This window comes from Scyliorhinus canicula, chromosome 27, assembly GCF_902713615.1.
Source record: "Scyliorhinus canicula chromosome 27, sScyCan1.1, whole genome shotgun sequence".
NCBI lineage: Eukaryota > Metazoa > Chordata > Chondrichthyes > Carcharhiniformes > Scyliorhinidae > Scyliorhinus > Scyliorhinus canicula.
Window position 1 is genome coordinate 23258757 of NC_052172.1, and position 20707 is coordinate 23279463.

The 20707-nt window shown below is 50.4% G+C and overlaps 1 protein-coding gene across 1 annotated transcript in view; it reads right to left on the bottom strand.

Annotated features, from left to right (window-relative positions):
- Positions 1-1781: 1781 nt before the first annotated feature.
- LOC119957820 (leucine-rich repeat and fibronectin type III domain-containing protein 1-like protein) overlaps positions 1782-20707 on the bottom strand; it is a 245949-nt gene continuing 227023 nt past the window's right edge. The window contains exons 6-7 of the mRNA XM_038785952.1: positions 12928-13288; positions 1782-2121 (exon numbers count right to left, since the gene is read on the bottom strand). The gene's annotated coding sequence lies outside the window, so the exon portion shown is untranslated. The remainder of the gene's footprint in view (positions 2122-12927; positions 13289-20707) is intronic.

Below are 20707 nucleotides of genomic sequence, written 5' to 3' on the forward strand. Positions count from 1 at the left end.
GGGGGGGGAGGTGAGGGATGAGGGCTCTAAAGCCTTCCTGTTGTTGTAATTAGAATGAGGCCCTAGTGCACCGAGGTGGCCCCTTTCATTCAGATTTCCTTGGCACCCAGCAGCCTCTGTCTCCAAACCCTTTTCAAGAGAGCTGATTGTAGTTAGTGCCCATCTACCGGAACAAAACTCTTTGCTGGCACTTCCTCCGGAGGTGAGTGAGCCAAGCCGGGAAATTTTCCAACTCCTGCCACCCATCTTTAGGATAAATATTCAACATAACACAGTCACAGATCAGAAGAGAAACCTGTCCAACAAACCTCCTAACCCCAAACCCCCTAACCCCCAAACCTCCTAACCCCCAAATCCCCTAACCCCCAAACCTCCTAACCCCCAAACCTCCTAACCCCCAAATCCCCTAACCCCCAAACCTCCTAACCCCCAAATCCCCTAACCCCCAAACCTCCTAACCCCCAAATCCCCTAACCCCCAAACCTCCTAACCCCCAAATCCCCTAACCCCCCAAACCCCCTAACCCACAAACCTCCTAACCCCCAAATCCCCCAAACCCCCTAACCCCAAACCTCCTAACCCCCAATCCCCTAACCCCCAAACCTCCTAACCCCCAAATCCCCTAACCCCCAAACCTCCTAACCCCTAAACCCCCTGAACACAACACCCTGAAACACCAAGCACCCCATGAACCCCATCACCCTGCAACCCCGTAAACCCAAAAGCTCCGTGGACCCAAACCCCCTGAAGCTCCAAACCCTGAGAATACAACACCCTGTGAACTCCCAAATCCTGTGAACCCCATCAACCCAGCACCACGTAAACCCTAAAACCCTCTGAATCCAACATCCTGAAACACCAAACACCCTGTGAACCGCATCACCCTGGGAACCCTCAGATTGATGTGACCTCCATCACCCTGGGAACAACATCTCCCTGTGAACCCCAACATCTGGAAAGCCTCAACACCCCATGAACCCCACAGCCCCTGAATCCCATCAGCCTGTAAACCCCATTGCCCTGTGAACCCCATTACCCTGTGAACCCCATTGCCCTGTGAACTCCATTGCCCTGTGAACCCCATTGCTCTGTGAACTCCATTGCCCTGTGAACCCCATTGCCCTGTGAACTCCATTGCCCTGTGAACTCCATTGCCCTGTGAACTCCATTGCCCTGTGAACCCCATTACCCTGTGAACTCCATTGCCCTGTGAACCCCATTGCCCTGTGAACTCCATTGCCCTGTGAACCCCATTGCTCTGTGAACTCCATTGCCCTGTGAACCCCATTGCTCTGTGAACTCCATTGCCCTGTGAACTCCATTGCCCTGTGAACCCCATTGCCTTATGAACCCCATCACCCTGTGACCCCCATCACCCAGTGAACCCCATCGCCCCATGACCCCATCACCCTGTGAACCCCATCGCCCTGTGAACCCTATTGCCCTGTGAACTCCATTGCCCAGTGAACTCCATTGCCCTGTGAACCCCATTGTCCTGTGAACCCCATTGCCCTGTGAACCCCATTGCCCCATGACCCCGTCACCCTGTGAACCCCGTCACCCTGTGAACTCCAACACCTCCACAGTTCAAAACCCTTGAATCCAATCTTCCTGAACCCCCAACATCGGCAAACCCCTCAGATTCCTGAACGTAATTCCGCCCACATCCCAACACTTTTCACTTGCCACATCTGGAGCGGAATGTCTGACAGATGTGTGAAGAACATTTCTATAAATAACAATACGTTTGAATCATTTGAAAAAAATAAAACTCCAGAAAATTGTGCATCAAGTGTCTTTACTAAAATTACACACTTTAAAAAATTACATTGTACAAAACTATAAGATTTAAAACACCCTTGTTTTGAATACAAAAAAATCTTCTGTTCTTTAAAAAAAAAGAGGAAAAAGAAAATAAGGAAACAAGGAATCTGGAGGGTGGCATGTTGCTTGTTCCATCAACACCGTTTCACTAATATTGCATCAACGTCCCAAACAGAGGCAGTGGGCTGAGAACAAGGCAGAAGCAGAACAGACCAGAGGGTTGACAAAGAAGTCTTTTAGGAGAAAAAATATTGTCCGCTGTGAAATGGCAACTGACTGATTTGTGTCCTCAAACACCTATAGAACGAGAAGACAGGCTCAGTATTAAGGTTCAGGATTAAAACGCCTGCAAACATTCAAACTGTTCTACACAGCATAAGTGATAAATTAATCTAATATCTCGCCCTGGTTCAGGCTGTAGGATCTCATTAACCCACACGTATTAGAACCAGTGGGCTCACTTGTCAAAGGTTTGCTAGTTCGCTAAGGTTTGATCGTGAGAAAAACGCACAGAAATGATTGGTGCGTGTTCACGTTGGACTGATCCAGTTTAGGACATGAAGCTTTCCGTCATCTTTACTTCCTGGTGGAAGTGATCGCGCTCTCCTATAATGAGGCACAGATACAGCTGGAGGTGAGTCTTGTGTCGTTGGGGACGTTACCTTTCAGCGGAGGTGACTGAACTGTTCTCCTGTGTCCCAGGTGAAAGGTTTGCCCCATGACCACCCACCTTGTTGCTTGTAGATTTGAGTGCGTGCAAAGTGGCAGTCTTCTTTGCATAGGACAGCCCTTCAAAAATCATTAAACTGCAGCGTGAAACACTTCAAACCGACTCTGAGATTCATGATAGGTGCTGCTAAACCTAATCCCACTTTACTGAGAAGATTACCAGCTTTACCTCTCGCCCTGTTGCTGCTTTGTAAATACTGTAGCACATTTCCTTCCCCCACTGCAACAGAAGATATGGGAAATCAAATAAAAATGTACGGTTCTGGCAAAGAAGCAGAAGATAGTCCTTGGCAGAGAATGAAAAAGGCCTGTAATACCAGCCAACTACTTTACATCTCATCACAGGTAAGATCAACTGAAGGATAAGCAATCTCAATCCTGCACATTTGGCACATCAGCAGTTACAGCTTCATTGCAGATTTCAATGTCTCGCTGCTTTGCTGCTTTTTAATGTACTCCACACTTTCTTATTCAAGTATTCGGTAGCATAGTTAAAATATCACTGAACAGGACTTCCAGAAGCCCAGGCTAATCCTCTGGGGTCATGGAAGTTGGTGGGATTTAAATTCAATTAATAAAACCTGGAATTGAAAGCTAGTCTCAGTAACGGTGTATGTAAAACCATCATTGATTGTTGCAAAATCCATCATGTTTATCATCCTTGTATTCAAATCCCTCCCCAGCCTCGCCCCCTCTCAATCTCTGTAACCTCCTCCAGTCCCAACAACCCTTCCTATCTGTAACCTCCTCCAGTCCCAACAACCCTCCCTATCTCTGTAACCTCCTCCAGCCCTACAACCCTCGTTATCTCTGTAACCTCCTCCAGTCCCAACAACCCTCCCTATCTCTGTAACCTCCTCCAGCCCCAACAACCCTCCAACCCTCCCTATCTCTGTAACCTCCTCCAGTCCCAACAACCCTCCCTATCTGTAACCTCCTCCAGTCCCAACAACCCTCCCTATCTCTGTAACCTCCTCCAGCCCTACAACCCTCCCTATCTCTGTAACCTCCTCCAGACCCACAACCCTCCCTATCTCTGTAACCTCCTCCAGTCCCAACAACCCCCCCATCTCTGTAACCTCCTCCAGACCCACAACCCCCTTATCTCTGTAACCTCCTCCAGACCCACAACCCTCCCTATCTCTGTAACCTCCTCCAGTCCCAACAACCCTCCCTATCTCTGTAACCTGCTCCAGCCCCAACAACCCTCCCTATCTCTGTAACCTCCTCCAGTCCCAACAACCCTCCCTATCTCTGTAACCTCCTCCAGCCCTATAATCCTCCCTATCTGTAACCTCCTCCAGTCCCAACAACCCTCCCTATCTCTGTAACCTCCTCTAGTCCCAACAACCCTCCCTATCTGTAACCTCCTCCAGTCCCAACAACGCTCCCTATTTCTGTAACCTCCTCCAGCCCTACAATCCTCCCTATCTGTAACCTCCTCCAGTCCCAACAACCCTCCCTATCTCTGTAACCTCCTCCAGTCCCAACAACCCTCCCTAGCTCTGTAACCTCCTCCAGCCCTACAATCCTCCCTCTCTGTAACCTCCTCCACCCTACAATCCTCCCTATCTGTAACCTCCTCCAGTCCCAACAACCCTCCCTATCTCTGTAACCTCCTCCAGCCCTACAATCCTCCCTATCTGTAACCTCCTCCACCCTACAATCCTCCCTATCTGTAACCTCCTCCAGTCCCAACAACCCTCCCTATCTCTGTAACCTCCTCCAGTCCCAACAACCCTCCCGGTAGCATTTTGGATAGCACAATCGCTTCACAGCTCCAGGGTCCCAGGTTCGATTCCGGCTTGGGTCACTGTCTGTGCGGAGTCTGCACATCCTCCCCGTGTGTGCGTGGGTTTCCTCCGGGTGCTCCAGTTTCCTCCCACAGTCCAAAGATGTGCAAGTTAGGTAGATTGGACATGATAAATTGCCCTTAGTGTCCAAAATTGCCCTTAGTGTTGGGTGGGGTTACTGGGTTATGGGGATAGGGTGGAGATGTTAACCTTGGGTAGGGTGCTCTTTCCAGCAGCCAGTGCTGACTCGATGGGCCGAATGGCCTCCTTCTGCACTGTAAATTCTATGATCTATCTGTGTAAGCTCCTCCAGACCCACAACCCTCCCTATCTCTGTAACCTCCTCCAGATCCACAACCCTCCCTATCTCTGTAACCTCCTCCAGCCCCACAACCCTCCCTATCTCTGTAACCTCCTCCAGCCTCACAACCCTCCCTATCTCTGTAACCTCCTCCAGTCCCACAACCCTCTCTATCTCTGTAACCTCCTCCAACCCCACAACCCTTCGGGATCTCTGCAGTCCTCCAATTCTGCCCCCCCTTCCACCACTGGCGTCCGTACCTGCAGCTGTCTGGGCTCTGGAATTCCCTCGCTAAAGAATACAGATAAACTCTGACATCAAGGTTGCCTCCAGATGAGTGTTTCCATTCCAGCCAAGATGATTAATCACTTTATTTTCTCCCATCACTGCTAAACACAGAATCACAATCTCAGGATAAGTAGGTTAATCATTTAGGATTGAGACGGGGAGAAATGTCTTGACTCAGGGTTGCGAATCTTTGGAATTCTCGACCTCAGAGGGTTGTGGATCTTCCTTTGTTAAATACATTCAAGACTGAGACAGACAGATTTATTTTTCTTTCAAGGTATCGAGGGTTCAGCACAGAAAGTGTTGGGAATGCTGAGCAGGTCTGGCAGCATACGCGGAGAGGGAAAAGCAGAGTTAACATTCCGAGTCTACTCTTCTTGAGAAGCCGGAAGGGTTCAGGGATACTGGGAGTGGGCAGGAAAGTGGGGTCGAGGCAGACCGTCAGCTTTGATCGTACTGAATGGCAGAGCAGGATTGATGGGCCGAATGGTTGACTCCTCCTCCTATTTCTCATCTTACCTTCTTAATTCTTCGCTTTACAGCCCATTGCACAAGGTGGCGATGCCGTCACTGATGTTTCACACTCTCACATTGAATGAGCCTCTGAGGTACACAAGTACCTCCTCAGAAACAACACAGAGGAGTTCAAGCAGCACAAAGACTCTGGTGTACCATCACCAAACGTTCCTAATCCTCAGCCACTTTCCACTGAGGCAAATCTAAGCTGACAGAATCATCGAGGAGCTGGGCTGAAAGAGCACAATCTACAAACTATCCTGTCACAACAGTTTTGAATTTCTCTTGTACGGTGCAAATTCAGTTAGAAAGATATTCAATACTTGCCTGAAGAACCTCCTGTGTGATTTGTCAGCAGCCCATTTCCCTTTATTCCAGCAGGTTTGACACACTGGCTTCCAGCAGGTTTGAGACACTGGCTTCCAGCAGGTTTGAGACACTGGCTTCTGGCAGGTTTGACACACTGGCTTCGAGCAGGTTTGACACACTGGCTTCGAGCAGGTTTGACACACTGGCTTCGAGCAGGTTTGACACACTGGCTTCCAGCAGGTTTGAAACACTGGCTTCGAGCAGGTTTGACACACTGGCTTCCAGAAGGTTTGACACACTGGCTTCCTGCAGGTTTGCTACACTGGCTTCCGGCAGGTTTGACACACTGGCTTCCAGCAGGTTTGACACACTGGCTTCCGGCAGGTTTGACACACTGGCTTCGAGCAGGTTTGACACACTGGCTCCCGGCAGGTTTGACACACTGGCTTCCAGCAGGTTTGAGACACTGGCTTCCAGCAGGTTTGACACACTGGCTTCCAGCAGGTTTGAGACACTGGCTTCCAGCAGGTTTGACACACTGGCTTCCAGCAGGTTTGAGACACTGGCTCCCAGCAGGATGGAGACACTGGCTTCCGGCAGGTTTGCGACACTGGCTTCTAGCAGGTTTGAGACACTGGCTTCCAGCAGGTTTGCGACACTGGCTTTGAGCAGGTTTGACACACTGGCTTCTAGCAGGTTTGACACACTGGCTTCCGGCAGGTTTGACACACTGGCTTCCAGCAGCTTTGACACACTGGCTTCTGGCAGGTTTGCGACACTGGCTTCCAGCAGGTTTGACACACTGGCTCCCAGCAGGTTTGAGACACTGGCTTCTAGCATGTTTGACACACTGGCTTCCAGCAGGTTTGAGACACTGGCTTCTAGCAGGTTTGACACACTGGCTTCCAGCAGGTTTGAGACACTGGCTTCCAGCAGGTTTGAGACACTGGCTTCCAGCAGGTTTGACACACTGGCTTCCAGCAGCTTTGACACACTGGCTTCTGGCAGGTTTGCGACACTGGCTTCCAGCAGGTTTGACACACTGGCTCCCAGCAGGTTTGAGACACTGGCTTCTAGCATGTTTGACACACTGGCTTCCAGCAGGTTTGAGACACTGGCTTCTAGCAGGTTTGACACACTGGCTTCCAGCAGGTTTGAGACACTGGCTTCCAGCAGGTTTGAGACACTGGCTTCCAGCAGGTTTGACACACTGGCTTCCGGCAGGTTTGAGACACTGGCTTCCAGCAGGTTTGACACACTGGCTTCCGGCAGGTTTGACACACTGGCTTCTAGCAGGTTTGACACACTGGCTCCCAGCAGGTTGAGACACTGGTTTCTAGCAGGTTCGACACACTGGCTTCCAGCAGGTTGAGACACTGGTTTCTAGCAGGTTTGAGACACTGGCTTCCAGCAGGTTTGAGACACTGGCTTCCAGCAGGTTTGAGACACTGGCTTCTGGCAGGTTTGAGACACTGGCTTCTGGCAGGTTTGACACACTGGCTTCCGGCAGGTTTGACACACTGGCTTCCATCAGGTTTGACACACTGGCTTCCGGCAGGTTTGACACACTGGCTTCCATCAGGTTTGACACACTGGCTTCCAGCAGGTTTGAGACACTGGCTTCCAGCAGGTTTGACACACTGGCTTCCAGCAGGTTTGACACACTGGCTTCCAGCAGGTTTGAGACACTGGCTTCTGGCAGGTTTGACACACTGGCTTCGAGCAGGTTTGAGACACTGGCTTCCAGCAGGTTTGACACACTGGCTTCCAGCAGGTTTGACACACTGGCTTCCAGCAGATTTGAGACACTGGCTTCCGGCAGGTTTGACACACTGGCTTCCGGCAGGTTTGCGACACTGGCTTCTAGCAGGTTTGAGACACTGGCTTCCAGCAGGTTTGAGACACTGGCTTCTAGCAGGTTTGACACACTGGCTTCCAGCAGGTTTGACACACTGGCTTCCAGCAGGTTTGAGACACTGGCTTCTGGCAGGTTTGACACACTGGCTTCCGCAGGTTTGACACACTGGCTTCCGGCAGTTTGACACACTGGCTTCCAGCAGGTTTGACACACTGGCTTCGAGCAGGTTTGACACACTGGCTTCGAGCAGGTTTGACACACTGGCTTCGAGCAGGTTTGAGACACTGGCTTCTAGCACGTTTGACACACTGGCTTCTAGCAGGTTTGACACACTGGCTTCCAGCAGGTTTGACACACTGGCTTCCAGCAGGTTTGACACACTGGCTTCGAGCAGGTTTGAGACACTGGCTTCGAGCAGGTTTGACACACTGGCTTCCATCAGGTTTGAGACACTGGCTTCCAGCAGGTTTGACACACTGGCTTCCAGCAGGTTTGAGACACTGGCTTCCAGTAGGTTTGACACACTGGCTTCTAGCCGGTTTGACACACTGGCTTCCAGCAGGTTTGACACACTGGCTTCCAGCAGGTTTGACACACTGGCTTCCAGCAAGTTTGACACACTGGCTTCCAGCAGGTTTGAGACACTGGCTTCCAGCAGGTTTGACACACTGGCTTCCAGCAGGTTTGAGACACTGGCTTCCAGTAGGTTTGACACACTGGCTTCCAGCAGGTTTGACACACTGGCGTCCAGCAGGTTTGAGACACTGGCTTCCAGTAGGTTTGACACACTGGCTTCCGGCAGGTTTGACACACTGGCTTCCGGCAGGTTTGACACACTGGCTTCGAGCAGGTTTGAGACACTGGCTTCTAGCAGGTTTGACACACTGGCTTCTAGCAGGTTTGACACACTGGCTTCCGGCAGGTTTGACACACTGGCTTCCAGCAGGTTTGAGACACTGGCTCCCAGCAGGATGGAGACACTGGCTTCCAGCAGGTTTGAGACACTGGCTTCGAGCAGGTTTGAGACACTGGCTTCCAGCAGGTTTTTAGACACTGGCTTCGAGCAGGTTTGCGACACTGGTTTCCGGCAGGTTTGACACACTGGCTTCGAGCAGGTTTGACACACTGGCTTCCAGCAGGTTTGACACACTGGCTTTGAGCAGGTTTGACACACTGGCTTTGAGCAGGTTTGACACACTGGCTTCGAGCAGGTTTGAGACACTGGCTTCGAGCAGGTTTGACACACTGGCTCCCAGCAGGTTTGACACACTGGTTCCGGCAGGTTTGAGACACTGGCTTCCAGCAGGTTTGACACACTGGCTTCCAGGAGGTTTGACACACTGGCTTCTAGCAGGTTTGAGACACTGGCTTCTAGCAGGTTTGAGACACTGGCTTCCGGCAGGTTTGACACACTGGCTCCCAGCAGGTTTGACACACTGGCTTCTGGCAGTTTGACACACTGGCTTCCAGCAGGTTTGACACACTGGCTTTGAGCTGGTTTGACACACTGGCTTCTAGCCGGTTTGACACACTGGCTTCCAGCAGGTTTGACACACTGGCTTCCAGCAGGTTTGACACACTGGCTTCTAGCAGGTTTGAGACACTGGCTTCCAGCAGGTTTGAGACACTGGCTTCTAGCAGGTTTGAGACACTGGCTTTTGAACCTTGGGAACTGGGTATAAACCCAGTCCGTCTTGAAGGGCCATGTACCCCATCTCCACTCCCACCAATATGAATCCATTTGGGTAGCCACCCTCACGGGGCACAAGCATTCAGGGTTCAGGCAAAATCAATATTCGCTCCGAGAGTATGCCTGGGCTGGGGAAGTGGGAAAGGGAATGTTGTGGTCAGGGTCTGTAATGGGAACCCCGGCTGAGGCAGAGTACAAGACGGTATTAATTGAGTCTCTGGTGAGAGATTCCTCACATCTCCTCCTCAATGGTTTCTGATTAAACTTTAGTTTGCCCATGTGTTAAGGAGGTTAGCACCATTGTCTATTTGGGACAGCCTCTAAAATATCTCCATCTTAGCCCCCCCCCCCCCCCCCCCCCCCCCCCCCAATGATTGGATTTTAAGTGACATGTTGCTACTGTACAGATATCATCCTGACAAACAGAACATTCTAGAGAAATTCATCAAGCCTCTCCCATCCGAAGATCATCGTTCCCTCATGGCTGCAAAATTCCACCAAATCCCAAGTTTCTCTGCCATGTCATGAGGGTTTCCTGGAGTTTACGGTGAGGATTTACACCTGACAAAAATTATTCTGAATTAGATCTGAAGTTGTTCCCAATGTTTCACATTGAAGGTGACAGTCTGCTGACAGTGAGTTAGTGAGGTTCCCTGGTGACTGTGCACATCCAATAAGTCAATCAAACATTTTGATGTAAATGAGTTACGAGGGACTCTCACACAATGCGGAGCTTCCATCTGGAGCAATAACTCAAACCTGTGGAACTCCAACTTTGATTTCCACTCATCTGATTTTAAGGCAGTGAAACTGAAAATGACCATCATAAAACATTTTCGATTGATGCATCTCCCACAAAGTATTCCCCACAGCATCTATAAAATGCACATTGTGCTTGATAAAGACTTAACAAGAGAGAGTTTGTATCAGTGAAAGACCAGGGCATTTATGACTGATTTTCTTTCTTCCTTCAAATAATGAAACCTGCAGAAAAGTTATCTTATTTAATCTTTCATTGTTGCTGGTAATTGGTGAAATGTGAGGTAAGGGACGTCGGACATGCAGGCCAATAAAGAGATCTCCCAGGACAGGTACAGCACAGGGCTGGATACAGAGTAAAGCTCCCTCTATACTGTCCCCATCAAACACCCCCACGACATGAATAGCACGGGGTTAGATACAGAGGCTGGTTTAGATCACTCGGCTAAATCGCTGGCTTTTAAAGCAGACCAAGCAGGCCAGCAGCACGGTTCGATTCCCATACCAGCCTCCCCGGACAGGCGTCGGAATGTGGCGACTAGGGGCTTTTCACAGTAACTTCATTGAAGCCTACTCGTGACAATAAGCGATTTTCATTTCATTTTTTCATTTACACAGTCCCCCATCAAACACTCCCAGGACAGGTACAACAAGTGGTTAAATACAGAGTAAAGCTCCCCCTACACTGTCCCCATCAAACACTCCCAGGACAGGTACAGCACGGCATTAGATACAGAGTAAAGCTCCCTCTACACTGTCCCCATCAAACACTCCCAGGTCAGGTACAGCACGGGGTTAGATACAGAGTAAAGTTCCCTCTACACTGTCCCCATAAAACACTCCCAGGTCAGGTACAGCACGGGGTTAGATACAGAGTAAAGTTCCCTCTACACTGTCCCCATAAAACACTCCCAGGTCAGGTACAGCACGGGGTTAGATACAGAGTAATGCTCCCCCTACACTGTCCCCATCAAACACTCCCAGGACAGGTACAGCACGGGGTTAGATACAGAGTAAAGCTCCTTCTACACTGTCCCCATCAAACACTCCCAGGACAGGTACAGCACGGGGTTGGATACAGAGTAAAGCTCCCTGTACACTGTCCCCATCAAACACTCCCAGGACAGGTACAGCACGGGGTTAGATACAGAGTAAAGCTCCCTCTACACTGTCCCCATCAAACACTCCCAGGACAGGTACAGCACGGGGTTAGATACAGAGTAAAGCTCCCTCTACACTGTCCCCATCAAACTCTCCCAGGACAGGTACAGCACGGGGTTAGATACAGAGTAAAGCTCCCTCGACACTGTTCCCATCAAACACTCCCAGGACAGGTACAGCACTGGGTTAGGTACAGAGTAAAGCTCCCTCTACACTGTCCCCATCAAACACTCCCAGGACAGGTGCAGCACGGGGTTAGATACAGAGTAAAGCTCCCTCTACACTGTCCCCATCAAACACTCCCAGGACAGGTACAGCACTGGGTTAGGTACAGAGTAAAGCTCCCTCTACACTGTCCCCATCAAACACTCCCAGGACAGGTGCAGCACGGGGTTAGATACAGAGTAAAGCTCCCTCCACACTGTCCCCATCAAACACTCCCAGGACGGGTACAGCACGGGGTTAGATACAGAGTAAAGCTCCCTCTACACTGTCCCCATCAAACACTCCTAGGACAGGTACAACTCCCAGTTGTCCTGTCAGCTCACATCCTTTGAGAATTGGATGGAGACTTTCCAATCGTGTTACACTGTGATCACCACATTGAGGATAACTGTCACACCATCAGTGTGGGTTCAGACCCCAGCGGTGAACATCTCCGTCTGTTACATGATTGCTGCAGCAGAGTTAAGTGAGGTCTGTACCCCATAGTTAAAAGTGTCTTTTATCCACTGATATTGAATTGAATTTGAGGGTAAATGGGAGAGAGAAGAGGATGTTATATATTTATTTTCTTCTCATTTCAATCAGACAAATTAGACACCTGCCTGAATATTTTGGATCTACAGAGGAGATGGTAAAAGAGCCAGTGATCCTGCTCGTCACCTCTGTCCCCAATCATTTTGAAATTAGGGCCTGCTTTTTCTTGGCTTCTACAGGTGACTAATGCCCTTTGAGCCTAATAGGGTGGATAAATTACATCATATTCCATTTAATGTCGAACCTTCTTTTTCTTTCCCTCCTGGAAGTGTGTCCACAGCGACGGAGGCATCTGCCACCACACTCATCCTGTCTTATAAGTGGAGAAATGATGGTGGCTGAACTAGGGTGGGGAAACAATGTGTGAAGAGAATATCTTTGAACCTATTCAAACTGGTCCAACAGCACTGTTATCCACTGTTTGCCATCCATCCCACGGGTTCCTCAGACCAGTTCCAGATGCTGCCGACAGTTTCCTGATTGGGAGAGGGGAATTCTCCGGGGCTGTTTAGCACACTGGGCTAAATCGCTGGCTTTGAAAGCAGACCAGGGCAGGCCAGCAGGCCAGCAGCACGGTTCGATTCCCGTAACAGCCTCTCCGAACAGGCGCCGGAATGTGGTGACTAGGGGCTTTTCACAGTAACTTCATTGAAGCCTACTTGTGACAATAAGCGATTTTCATTTCATTTCATTCCATTCAGAGGGATAGTTGCCCGGACAGTGCTCACAGACCAACTCCAGGTTCCAGCTCTGAACAAACATTGACTGAAGCCTTTTGAGCCAACCACGTGCCCAGGTTTCGGTCCATTGACAGGTTAAATATCCAGAGGTCCATAGAAATAGGGAAAGGTGATTAAAAATTGAGAAGAATAGAGCACAAAAGATGAGTCTCCAACCCAACCCATGCACAATGTATTATCATTAAGAAATGCACACTTACCATTTATGTCCAGTCCATTAATGTCTTAATGTAAAAGATGATTTCCAAAATAAGAAATATAGTTAAGGATCTCCTTTAGACACTGTTTGTTTGTGTTGATACAGGCATACATTGCAATGGTTTAAAGCACTAATCCAATTCAGTGTGGTTCTGCCCAAGGTACTTGTTTTTCAAGGGTCCAAATCCTCTCAGAATTGCACATCAGACTGAGATGGGTGAAGGAAGTTGAATATTTGGGGAGCGAAGGAGAGGAGGTGGGTCAGGATTGGGGGGAGGGGGGGGGGTGGTGGAATGGCTGTTCAATAATCTTGATTAGAAGTCAGTTTGTCCAATCCAGTTGTACAACATGACTTGAAAGTTTCTGTAAGAGAGAAAGTGGGAGAGTTAGTGTCAATCGCCCACTCCGGACAGTGTATAGATCCCAGGCAATAGGTCAGAAGGCAAGAACAGATGTTGAGTTCCTACAATAGAAATGACTTCTGTGGGTCTGCTCCCTATACCATTGGTAGTGGACTACTTTGGGTCATGCTAACAGATTGGCTAAGTTAAGGCAATGTAAGGTCTGACACTGACCTTTCACCTCTTTCATCCTGTATTTGGATTCACCTCAATTGGCTAGGATAAGAACTTTCCCTCTATTGGCTGGACGGATGTAGTCAACCCAGCTCCTCATGATTGGTAATCTACGGTTCAAACTATACATAATTTGTACATTTCCCTCAGTGGTCACAAAGATGTAGGAGATGGAAGGCTATCTCTGGTACAGTCTGAGGGCAGCATGGTGGCACAGTGGTTAGCGCTGATGCCTCACAACGCCAGGGGCCCAGGTTCAATACCAACCAGGTTCAATACCAACAGTGACAGTGTGGGTCACTGTCTGTGCAGAGTCTGCACGTTCTCCCCGTGTCTGCGTGGGTTTCCTCCGGGTGCTCTGGTTTCCTCCCACAAGTCCTGAAAGACGTGCTGTTAGGTGAATTGGACATTCTGAATTCTCTGTCTGTGTACCCGAACAGGCGCCGGAATGTGGTGACGAGGGGATTTTCACAGTAACTTCATTGCAGTGTTAATGTAAGCCTACTTGTGACAATAAAGATTATTATTATTAATAAAATGCATCAAATATAGATGTGGCTGCACATAAGCGGTCTCCATATCTAAGGAAGGATATACTTGTCTTCGAGGAGTTGCAATGAAGATTTAGTAGATTGATTCTTGGAATGAAAGAGTTGTCACATTAACAGAGATTAACAAGGATGGACCTATATCTCTGGGTGGCGATTCTCCAAAATGGAGCCCAAGTGTTCGTGCCGTCGTGAACGCCGTTGCGGGGATTCTGTCCCCCACAGGGGCCTGTATGATGCTGGAGCGGTTCACGCCGCTCCAGCCTCCCTTCCCAGCGCCAAATGGCCGCCGTGCCAACCCGCGCATGCGCAGTTGGGCTGCGCTAACCTGCGCATACGCGGGGGACTTCTTTGGCGCGCCGGCCCCGACTCAACATGGCGTCGGTGTTCAGGGGCCGGCAGCGCAGGAAAGTAGGCCCGGGGGGGGGTGGAGGGAGGCCGGCCCGCCAATCGTTCGGCCCCGATCGCAGGCCAGACCCCCTCGGAGGCCCCCCCGGGGACGGAGCCCCCCCCTCCACAGGCCACCCTCCGACCGTTGTCACAGAGTTCCCGCCGGCAGCGACCAGGGGTGAATAGCGGCAGCAGGACTCTGTTGGATCCGGGCGGCTGCTCGGCTCGACGCCAAACACGCCGGCGTAAATGGCGCCGATTCTCCGCACCTCAGAGAATTGCGCGCTGGCGTTGGGGCATCGTGGCGACGTTGTGGCGATTCTCCGGCCCGGTGCGGGGCTCGGCGAATCCCCCCCCCCCCCCGGTGTTTGAAGGAAGGGGAGGCAACCTCACTGAACATGTAAAATTCTGAACGGGTTTGACAGAGTCAATGCTCAGGGACTATTTTTCCAGGCTGGAGAGTTCTGAACCAGGATTATGGGTTTGACCATTTCTAGCTGATCGTGGAGGAAATGTCTTGACTCAGCGAAATGTGAATCTTTGGAAATTTCACCTCAGGGAGCGATGGATTCTCTGTCGTTGAGTATATATAAGGGCGCAAACAACAGATTTTTGACTTTAAGGGAATCAATGGAAATGGGGTTGGTTGGGAAGGTGGAGTTGGGAGGGGAGTGGATCAGCCATTGAACCATAGTGAATGGTGACAGGGGCTGTTTAGCACAGGGCTAAATCGCTGGCTTTGAACGCAGACCAAGGCAGGCCAGCAGCACTGTTCAATTCCCGTAACAGCCTCCCCGAACAGGCGCCGGAATGTGGCGACTAGGAGCTTTTCACAGTAACTTCATTTGAAGCCTACTCGTGACAATAAGCGATTTTCATTTTCGTTTCAAGAGCTGTAGGATCTGCAGCCCCCCCCCCCGGCCCCTCCTATTTCTGATCCTCTGCTAATTCCATCCAAACCTGCTCTCATTCAGCATCTACCTCTGCTCACTTTTGAATAGGAATCACTGTTCAGGAGCAGGAACGCTGACTGAATTTGTTCTCCTCTTTAACCTACAGATACTGAAGTCTTGGACACTGATCATCAACCAGGATAAACTAATTCAGCACACGGCAAAGATTGAAATAGATCTTCGAGATGTGTGTGAGCAACCCGACATTAAATTTATTAACTTTAGCCGTTTGAAGAATCTCGGCCGGGATTCTCCCCCAACCCGGTGGGTGGGCCGTACCGGCGCCAAAGAGTGACGTGAACCACTCCGGCCTCCGGCCGCCCGGAAGTTGCGGAATCCTCCGCACTTCCAGGGGCTCAGCCGGCGCCGGTGGGGTTGGCATTGCACCAACCGGCATCGAAGGGCCTCCGCCAGCCGGTGTGAGTTGGCGCCTGCGCAGGAGTGCCAGCGTGTTCTGGCACAACCGCAGAACCGCTAGAGTGATCCCTGCGCATGGGCAGGGGGTTCTTCTCCGCGCCGGCCATGGCCGAGCTTTACAGCGGCCGGCGCGGAGGGAATGAGTGCCCCCATGGCACAGGCCCACCCGCCCCGATCGCATGCCAGGACACCGTGGGGGCCCCCTGGGTCCGGATCCCCCCTCCTCCCCCCCCCCCCCGAGGATTCTGCCCTCAGAGCCGGGTCCCGCCGGTATGGACCTTGTGTATTTCACACCGGCGGACTGGCCGTAAACGGGCGGCCGCTCGGCCCGGAGAATCACCGGGGTGGGGGGGGGGGGTGGGGGGCACTACCAACAGCCCCCAACCGGCGCAACGTGATCCCCGCCCCAGCCCCCACCAAAAAACCTGCGCCAGAGAATTCGGCAGCTGGCGTCGGGGCAGGAATCACGCCGCCCCCCGGCGATTCTCCGACCCGGCGGGGTGGTCAGAGAATCCCGCCCAACATTACTGTTTTAAGAAGGTGTGGTTCTCTGAATGCTGGGATGTATTCACATAGGAACATAGGAATCAGGAGCCGAAGTCGACAATTCAGCTCCTCGAGTCTGCTCCGCCATTCAATCAGATCATGGCTGATCTCGTACTGGTCTCAAAGCCACTTCCCCACCTGTTCCCCATATTCCTTTAACCCGTTTTTAAAATCAGAAATCTATCTATCTCCTTCTTGAAACCATTTAATGACTGATTCCACTGCACTATGGGACAGCGAGTTCCACAAATTCACCGCCCTCTGCGGGAAGTAGTTCCTCCTCAGCTCAGTTCTAAATCTACCGCCTCTCAATCTATATCCATGATCTGTGACCTCTCGTTCTGTTTGGTTTTTGATAGCTGATGGACTGCAGAATCATAGACAGCAGAATATTTTGTTTTTACAAATTCTGAGCCAATGTTAACACATCTTTACCAGCATGATCCATTCTGCTTTAATGCCAATGAGTTTAATTGGTTGAATGATAAATTCCTGATGACATTTATAATCTGCTGAAATAAATTGACCACTTTTGGAAAATTGTATTAGTCACTGATCTGGCTTTACAGCCGAGGTGATCATCGCATTTTAATTGCTTGGCTTTAATCTGTGCAAAAGTAATCTTGTTTGTAAATGTAATCTTCAGTAATTATTACCATGGACTTTATCACACAGTTCCCAGTGGCCTTTCACCCAGGGTGTGAATTAACAGAATGGGATCAAAGTCCCAGCACATTTCACCATGTGTAGCCTGGTGCTCGCAGCGCCGAGCAACACGGCGCTATCAATCGGCACTCCGGTTAGATCAGGGGACTCAGCGGGGAACACGCAGCCGAGGAGCTCCACTCGCCAGGACTCCTCGGTGTAGCGAGGGACCGGGGTGCCACCTAAAAATTCCATCCTGATCTGCGGAGCCCCCGACCCTCCGAAACCCCAACATACTCCTTCAGAGTCCTCAGGTCCCCCACACAGGGCAACCACGGCCAGATCACCACCGCATGAAAAATGCCAGCTTGGCAGTGCCAACCTGGTACCCCAGCAGTGCCCCAGGGCACCTTGGCCGTGCCAGGCTGGCACCCAGAACTTCCAGGGTACCAGCACTGCCCAAAGAGCAAGCACCTGGTCCCCTCCGATCCACTGGGAGACAGCCATGAGTGCCGTCCTGTCTACTCCCAGTTTGTGGAGTCCAGTACTGAACAGCGCTCGCCCGAGGTCTCCGAGGCGAAGAGAATAGATCCCAATGCTTTGGGTGCCTCAGGAAATTGCATATTGCAGTGAAAGGAGCTGTCTCGGTCCAATGTGCACATTTGCCAAAAGGTGATGCTGCCAACAATGGATCGTGCGAGATGTTGCGAACCGAGTAGATCTCGGGAGCAGAGTTCTGCTTCTACCGGCCACATTGCACTGCGGCGAGCTGCTTTTGAAGCATAGCATGCCGTTTGATCGCGCTTTCAGTGGCCCAACCTGCAGAATCCTGGGTCTGGGGCTGAATGTCTCAAAGACCCAGCCATTCAGACTTACTTACGCTCATCTTTCTGCTTGTCTGCCCTGATTGGATTGTGTGACCCGGAAGGTTGAGGGTGGGCTTTTTCATGTGTTCATGTCTCCTTGGCGGATGGAGACTGAGATTTGCCAATTTGATCAACTTGAAGTATCTGGGAATGAACAAACTCTGAACTTGAAACTTTTCACATGGTTACAGAGGGTTGATGAGATGCACCCAGGGAGCAGCGATAGACGAAGGAAAAACATGTCTATCCCATACTTTGTGAGTATTAGGTTTCCATCTCAACCCGAACATATTCCAACAGGTATCATCACATGACCTTCCACCTCCAAATGCCCGACGATACCCTTTTCCCGGTCTCCAATGAATCAGAAATAAGAAAAAAGTGGGAAAATATTCCAATTTTTAACGCCACAAGAATAGCCAATGTTGTTCCTTTGTTCAAGAAGGGCAGCAAGGATAATCCAGGAAATTCCGGGATGGTGAGCCTTACGTTAGTGGTAGGGAAATTATTGGAGAGTATTCTTCGAGACAGGATTTACTCCCATTTGGAAGCAAGTGGACCTATTAGCAAGAGGCAGCATGGTTTTGTGAAGGGGAGGTAGTGTCTCACTAACTTGATTGAGTGATGAAGATGATTGATGCAGGTAGGGCAGTGGATGTTATCTATATGGACTTCAGTAAAGTCCTTGACAAGGTCCCTCATGGCAGACTGGTACAGAAGATGAAGTCACACGGGATCCGAGGTGAACTGGCAAGATGGATGCAGAACTGGCTCGGTCACAGAAGGCAGAGGGTAGCAGTGGAAGGCCGCTTTTCTGAATGGAGGACTGTGGGATCAAGGATTTTGCTGTTTGTAATATATACGGATTTCGTCAAAAATGTACCTGGTCTGCTTAGTAAAGTTTATGGACGACACAAAGGTTGGTGGAATTGAGGATAGCGATGAGGACTGTCAGACGATACAGCAGGATATAGATCAGTTGGAGACTTGGGCAGAGAGATGGCAGGTGGAGTTTAATTCGGTCACATATGAGGTAACAGCCAGAGTGAGACACAGCTAAGAGTGAGTTTGGGAATTTGAAGCTTGGTGGGAATTGAATTAAACTGAATTCAATTGGTAAGACTGTTGCTTCTTAAATTTCAAGAATTTAAATTTAAATTAATCTAGAATTGTGCAGTGAAGGTTAACAAGGGCTGCCCCACGCACTCACATAACTGGTTGGCAGTCAATTGTCAGTCACCTTAATCTACTTTGATCTAAAAGCAGGTGGGCGGGGGTGGGGGGGGGGTGGAGTCAACTCAGGCCAATTTAAAAGAGCAACTTTAACTCACTCACAGTGAGTTCTCCCAGTGAGCCAGAGAAGACACAGCCAGAGTGAGACACAGCCAGAGAATACACAGCCAGAGTGAGACACAGCCAGAGTGAGACACAGCCAGAGTGAGACACAGCCAGAGTGAGACACAGCCAGAGTGAGACACAGCCAGAGAAGACACAGCCAGAGTGAGGCACAGCTAAGAATGGGTTTGGGAATTTGAAGCTAGGTGGAAATTCGAAGCTTGAGGGGAGGAGGTGCTTTTTATCCCTGGTAAGTGACTGGTAAGTAGTTTTTCTTTTTTCTTTTCCGTTTCATTGGTATATTTATTTATATTTTGTTCGGTTTTTTTTGGAATTATAGTTGTATAAGTTAACCGAAGGTTTAAGACATGGCAGGAGATCCCAGACCCGTGTCATGCTCCTCGTGTGCGATGTGGGAGCTCAGGGACACATCCACTGTCCCTGGTTCCATCACCTGCAAGAAGTGTGTCCAGTTGCAGCTCCTGTTAGACCGCTTGATGGCTCTGGAGCTGCGGATGGACTCACTTTGGAGCATCCGCGATGCTGAGGACGTTGTGGATAGCACGTTTAGCGAGTTGGTCACACCGCAGGTGAAAGTTACTGACGGAGATAGAAAATGGGTGACCAAAAGACAGAGCAAGAGTAGGAAGGCAGTGCAGGTGTCCCCTGCGGTCATCTCCCTGAACAACAGATATACCGCTTTGGATACTGTTAAGGGAGATGGCTCACCAGGGGAAGGCAGCAGCAGCCACGTTCATGGCACCGTGGCTGGCTCTGCTGTGCAGCAGGGCAGTAAGAAGAATGGCAGGGCTATAGTGATAGGGGACTCAATCGTAAGGGGAATAGACAGGTGGTTCTGCGTTTGCAATCGAGACTCCAGGATGGTATGTTGCCTCCCTGGTGCAAGGGTCAAGGATGTCTCTGAGCGGCTGTAGGACATTCGGGGGGGGGGGGGGGGGGGGGGGGGTGGGGGGGGACAGCCAGCTGTCATGGTGCACATAGGCACCAACGATATAGGTGAAAAAACGGGACGAGGTCCTACAAGCTGAATTCAGGGAGTTAGGAGTTAAACTTAAAAAGTTAGACCTCAAAGGTAGTAATCTCAGGATTGCTACCTGTGCCACAAGCTAGTCAGAGTAGGAATGTCAGGATAGATAGGATGAATGCGTGGCTCGAGAGACAGTGCAAGAGGGAGGGATTTAAATTCCTCGGGCATTGGAACTGGTTCTGGGGGAGGTGGGACCAGTACAAACTGGACGGTCTGCATCTGGGCAGGACTGGAACCGATGTCCTAGGTGGGATGTTTACTAGAGCAGTTGGGGAATGTTTAAACTAATGTGGCGGGGATGGGAACCATTGCAGGAAGCCGGAAGGTAGTAAAACAGGGAAAGAAACAAAAGGCAGTAAGGGGGAAAGTGAAAGGCAGAAAAGCCATAGTCAAAAATCAAAAAGGGCAACAGTACAAGGTACAGTGACTGAGGGGAGCTCAGTGAATAGGCCCAGCAAT